This window comes from Emys orbicularis, chromosome 1 (genome assembly GCF_028017835.1).
Source record: "Emys orbicularis isolate rEmyOrb1 chromosome 1, rEmyOrb1.hap1, whole genome shotgun sequence".
Taxonomy (NCBI): Eukaryota; Metazoa; Chordata; order Testudines; family Emydidae; genus Emys; species Emys orbicularis.
Genome location: NC_088683.1, coordinates 61,510,472 through 61,516,969, shown reverse-complemented (window position 1 = coordinate 61,516,969; position 6,498 = coordinate 61,510,472). Strand labels below are relative to the sequence as shown.

Here is a 6,498-nt window from a genome sequence, read left to right as displayed (position 1 = left end):
TCCACCACACTCTTCTCTTATCTACACTTTTCTTCAGGAATGTGCATGGTTACATCCATTTGAGATGGAGATATGGATGCTGTAGTAGGTGTATGGGGTGGCCAGGGAGGGGTAGTACCTCTGATGGGGGGACTTGTCGTACCCCTTTGGGGGTAGTCCGTCCACTTTGGTCCCCATCTGTCACTCAGCTCTCACCTGTGGCTCCAAGTAGCTGCAGCATGCGCAGCAGCCACACGCCGGGCAATGGCTTCGACAGGCCGGCCAAACCAGGGGAGTGTAACTGATGGGATTCAAACCCTCAGTGAATTAGGGATATGCCTACCCCACATGCGACGTCAGCTCCGGCGGACTGGGCGAAAGAGATCACTAAGATCCAACGGCCAAGAAGGCGGTTTTGCAATGTTTTGTGGAAAGCGAAGGGCTTGACGAGGCATGAAAGACGTCAAGGCCATCCACTGCAACCAAAGAAGTTACCAGTCGTGATGATTTTTCGTACCATTGGTGACTGGCTTCTAAGGTTGAGAGAGTGGGATTGCTCCTGTGCAACGGCTCTACCACTTAAAAAGCTTCACGCACAGGTCCTGTGCAAATCATCAAACATTATCATCATACCACCCAAGTCCTGCGGCAATGGGGGAGGGGCAAAGCGACAGGTGGAGGTTACCACTGGGAGTCGTAGTCCCAATCCTGCACGCAGGCGGTCTGTGGATAGGTGGCAGCATCCCAGGCATCTGAGCAGCCCTCTTCAGGACAGCACTGCTCACCCTAGTAAGGGAGGGGCCTAGAAAAGGTGGGCTAAAAATTGCCTGCCCTACAACAACAACTGGCCAGCAAGCCGTGGCTGGCAGTTTAACCCAATCTGCGGCTGAAACCAAAAGAAAAATTTGAGAAAACTTACCACTGGTGTATGGAATGTTCGTACCCTCATGGATTGAGAAGCTGTTGCAAGACCTGAGAGAAGGACAGCTCTCATTGCTCGAGAACTAGTCAATTATAACATCGATATAGCGGCATTAAGTGAAACAAGATTGCCTGGGGAAGGTTTCTTGAGTGAACCAGGAGGTGGTTACACCTTCTTCTGGAAGGGTAAGACTGAGACAGAGGATAGAATACATGGAGTTGGTCTTGCAATAAAAACCTTATTGATGCATCAACTCCCAGACCTTCCAGTGGGTATCAATGAAAGATTGCTGAAGCTACGCTTCCCACTAAATGCCAAACGTCATGTCACAATCCTCAGTGCATATGCACCCACTTTAACATGCTCTGACAACTCAAAGGAACAATTCTATGAAGATCTCGACAGACTGATCAAGGCCACACCTGTAACAGACAAACTACTCCTACTTGGAGATTTCAATGCCCAAGTCGGGGCTGACAGCGAGAATTGGAAAGGAGTAATCGGGCCACATAGGGTAGGCAAAATGAACAGCAATGGACTACTCCTTTTGAGTCTTTGTTCTGAAAATGACCTGACCATTACTAACACTCTGTTCCGACAAGCGGACAAATACAAAACGACATGGATGCACCCTAGGTCCAAACAGTTGCATCTGATAGATTATGCCATTGTTAGAAGGCGAGACATCCGAGACGTACTGATTAATAGAGTAATGCGAGGTGCAGAGTGCTGGACAGATCACAGATTAGTCAGGACGTCTCTTCAACTCTACATCGTTCCTTCTCGGCACAAACGCCCGAAGCATGTGCGACCTGCTTTCAATATAGCCAAACTGAAGGATGCTCAATGTTTTAACAAATTCCAGAAGAGTCTTGATGACAAACTGACATCCCACGGACAACTGATCAGTACTGTAACTGAAAAGTGGGACCAGTTCAAGCAGATAGTGACTGACACAGCAACATCTCTTGGACCAAAGAAAAGAACAATCAGGATTGGTTTGATGAGAACCAAGAAGAAATATGCTCAGCACTGGAAGTAAAGAGAAAAGCTTTTATCAAATGGCAGAATGACCCCTCCTCAGTCTCTAAGCGGGACTATTTCAAGTACCTTCAGAGCAAAACACAGAAAGACCTCCGTCAGATACAAGACAACTGGTGGGAGAGCAAAGCCAAAGAAATTGAGCACTATGCTGAGACCCACAACTTAAAGATGTTCTTCAGTGCTATTAAGACTGTCTATGGACCTTCTAAACCAAGGACCACCCCATTGCTCTCATTAGACAACACAACGCTGATTAAAGATAAAGAAGGCATCAACGAAAGATGGCGAGAACACTTTAGCAACCTTCTTAATAGACCATCAACCATGAATAATATTGTCCTCAATGAAATTCCACAACAACCTGCTCTGACAGATCTTGACTTTCCGCCTACTATAGATGAGATTAAGAAAGCTATTAGCCAGATGAGTTCAGGGAAATCTCCTGGAAAAGATGGGATACCAGCAGAGATATACAAAGCAGCAGGTCCAGCAGCACTAGCAGCATTCCAAGCGTGATCATCAACATCTGGGAGGATGAAAACATACCACAGGACCTCCGCGATGCTACTATTGTCTCTCTTTTCAAGAACAAAGGCAGCAAAGCAGAATGTGGAAACTATAGAGGCATATCCCTCCTCTCCGTTGGAGGGAAGATCATCGCACGCATCATCTTGAACCGCCTAATAGCCAGTATTTCCGAGGCAAATCTACCTGAAAGTCAATGTGGTTTTCGACCTGGCCGGAGCACAGTCGACATGGTGTTTGCTGTCAGACAAATACAAGAGAAGTGCATTGAACAGAACATGCACCTGTATGCTGTCTTCATAGATCTGACAAAGGCGTTTGATACCGTCAACAGGGAAGCCCTTTGGACCATTCTAACACGACTTGGCTGCCCAAGAAAATTTGCCCAGATTATAGGCCTTTTTTCATGACAGCATGACAAGCGAAGTATTGTCTGATGGAGCCACATCAGCCCCCTTTAACATCACCAACGGCATGAAACAAGGATGTGTTCTCGCTCCTGTCCTATTTAACCTGTTCTTTGCATGTGTCCTTAACCATGCAACGAAAGATATGGACCGAGGTATATACTTGAAATACCGGCACGATGGTTCACTTTTTGACCTCCGTCGCCTGAATGCAAAGACTAAGACAGTGCAGAAACTCCTTCTTGAGACACTCTTTGCTGACGACTGTGCCCTCATGGCTCACACTGAAAATGATCTTCAGCACATTGTCAACAAGTTTGCTGAGGCCTCGCAACTTTTCGGACTAACTATCAGCCTCGGAAAGACAGAAGTTCTCCATCAACCTGCACCTGGATCAAATGCTTCTGTGCCGAGTATCTCCATTGACGGCACTCAGCTGAAAGTAGTGGAGTACTTTAAATACCTGGGTAGTGTCATATCCAGTGATGGATCACTGGATAATGAGATCAACGCACGAATATCCAAAGCAAGCCAGGCACTTGGCTGTCTGCGTGTCAAAGTTTTAAATCACCACAACATCCAGATGTCAACAAAACTGCTTGTGTACAGAGCTGTTGTTCTTTCATCTCTTTTGTACGGGTGCGAAACATGGACACTATATAGGCGTCACATCAAGCAGCTCGAAGCATTTCACATGCGCTGCCTCCGCAACATCATGAAGATCCGCTGGCAAGACAAAGTGCCCAATCTCGAGGTCCTCAAGAGAGCCCAGATGACAAGCATCGAAATGATGCTCATGAAGTCACAGCTACGTTGGACCGGTCATGTCAGCCGCATGGATGCCAATAGAATCCCCCGCCAGCTTCTGTATGGTGAGCTCTCCCAGGGCATCCGGCATATAGGTCGTCCACGGAAACGTTACAAGGACACCATCAAAGCCAATCTGCAGTACAGCAGTATCAAACCTAGGGACCTTGAGGACGCCACCAGCGACAGAACACAGTGGCATGCAACAGTCAGAAATACCTGCATCGCCTTTGAGGAAGACCGCTGCCGACGTCTACAAGAGGCACGCGAACGACGTCACAGAGCATCAGCAGCGCACAATCCATTGACCGCGAACTTCCCATGCACCATCTGCAGCAAAATGTGCACCTCTAGAATTGGCTTGTACAGTCATCAGAGGGCACACCATGAGACCAACAATTGATGACCTGCACAGATTTTGTCATCATCGGATCGATGGACTACCAAGAGTAGCTGCCAGGTCACCTGCACTCTGACTAACTGGAAGATCAGGCATCTCCTCACCACTCACATCCTCACTGGGGCTGGAAGGCTCACCGTGAACAATTGTGTCTGTATCTCAGGAGAGCTCCTTCCTACTTAGATAGAAAAGCTTCCTTTTCTTTCTTTCTTTTTCTGAATGCTGCCCCAGAGGGGTGTTTTCTTCTTTCACTCATGACTGCTGTTCTGTGCCAGCTATAGTGGCTCTCAACACTCAGTTGAAGGGGACAAATAAGCAGGCTGGTAGAGGGCCTGAATGAGGGAAGATATCAGCATCTTAAGGGCTTAACTGGCTCCTACTACTTCAGTTGACTGCCTGTTCTCCTCAAGTGGGTTCAGGGAAGCAGCAGGAAATAGGAAGCTCCCTGAGAAGCTGGTGTTAATCAGTCCAGGCTCCTGGGGGTGCTAGAGACAGGGCCGGCTCCAGGCACCAGCTTAACAAGCAGGTGCTTGGGGCGGCCAAGGGAGAGGGGTGGCACGTGCGGCAATTCGGGGGTGGCAGGTCTCTCACTCCCTCTGGGAGCGAAGGACCTGCCGCTGAACTGCTGCTGCCGATCGCGGCTTTTTTTTTTTTTTTTTTGCTTGGGGCGGCAGAAATGCTGGAGCCGGCCCTGGCTAGAGAGGTACATAAGAGGCTGCTCCTCCTCTCTCTCCCTGCAGCTCCTGCAGCTTTCTGTTATTCCCTCTCACCTTTTCTCCTGCCTGCCAGTTATGTCTCTTGTGCCCTCCTTCCTCCAGCACAGCATTCCGCCATCTCTGTGCATCTAGAGCAGAGAGAATACCTATGCACCAGCAGCAGACACAATTTTCTACTCCCTGGGTCTTGGTGGCGTCCCCCCCCCCCCACACACACACAGTCTGGCACCTGAGACGGCCGCCTCAGTTTGCCTCATGGTAAGGCCAGCCCTGAAACAAGTTATGTACTGTCATCCTGACCGTATCTTTTAGGAGGGGTCAGTGTGTTCCTGTTATCCTCGGGGAATGTTTTTGTACCATCCTTGATATCGGGATGTTCTGGTAGCACTTGATATCAGGATGTGTTTGCGTGAGTACTCTGTGCTTAGCACTTCTCAGGAATGTGTATTTCTGTAATATCAGCCCTATTCTTGCCAGATTCTGTGAGCAGGTCCTGCCTCATACCAGGCCTCTGATACAAGGGCTTATGTCTCAGGCTCTCTTCCTCTTACACATGAAAGGTTGTTACAAGGAGGAGGGAGAAAAATTGTTCTCCTTAACCTCTGAGGATAGGACAAGAAGCAATGAGCTTAAATTGCAGCATGGGCAGTTTAGGTTGGACATTAGGAAAAACTTCCTAACTGTCAGGGCAGTTAAGTACTGGAATAAATTGCCCAGAGAGGTTGTGGAATCTTCATCATTGGAGATTTTTAAGAGCAGGTTAGCCAAACACCTGTCAGGGATGGTCTAGATAATACCTATTCCTGCCATGAGTGCAGGGGACTGGACTAGATGAGCTCTCGAGATCCCTTCCAGTCCTACAATTCTATGGTTCTATGAACTTCTGCATGGGCTAGCAACCCAAATACATACCCAGGGTCACTGGAGGGCTTGTACTGGGGTGGCTAGCCCAGCCTGAAATCCTTGCCACCATGTCTTCACTACCACTGATACCTGTGCTTGCTAGCTAGCTAGCACAGGTATGCCTACCCATGATACAATCACACCTTCATCTGCTGTGTCGATGTACTCGTAGGCTGTTATATCTCTCTATACTTTAGGACCAGGGTTTGTCTGTGTGGGATGGAGTGACCCTTCTCTGAGTTCAGCTGGTAATCAAGTGGTTCTTTCTAACATGATGCCTCCACTTAGTAGGGTTGTGTGTGTACAAACATCAGGAATTACTCTAAGACATTTCAGTTTAGATGCATAGATAGATACATAAAGTTAACAACTCTATGGAGTCAGGAATATACATGAAAGTATAAGCAATAATGTATGATTTCCTAAATGGAAAGAAAAAAGGGTGATGAGATACAGAAAAACAAAAGGCATTATTGCTTGTCTCCTACAGTCAATAATGGGTGCTATTAAAAAACCCTAAAGGAATCCCAAGCAACTCACTCTCTCCCAGCGGAGCATCCCCCAGCAATTCCAATCATGGGGCCTTCTCCAAAATATCATTTTTCAAAACTATTTCTATACATGTAAAATTATTTTGAGCAGATGCATATGACAGTGGTTATGTGACAGAGTATATCATCCAACCCTACTCTCAATCTATTTTCTCATAAAACTGTCTTTTCTCTGTAGTATCTGTGTCTAATTATCATCAATTTTGGCTCAGGAAGGAAATGACCTAACAATGAAAAGATCTTA

At 47.3% G+C, this 6,498-nt stretch overlaps 1 pseudogene; it reads left to right on the top strand.

Moving 5' to 3' along the window:
- The first annotated feature begins 314 nt into the window (after positions 1-314).
- Positions 315-3,751, top strand: LOC135876737 (uncharacterized; annotated as a pseudogene).
- Positions 3,752-6,498: the final 2,747 nt, after the last annotated feature.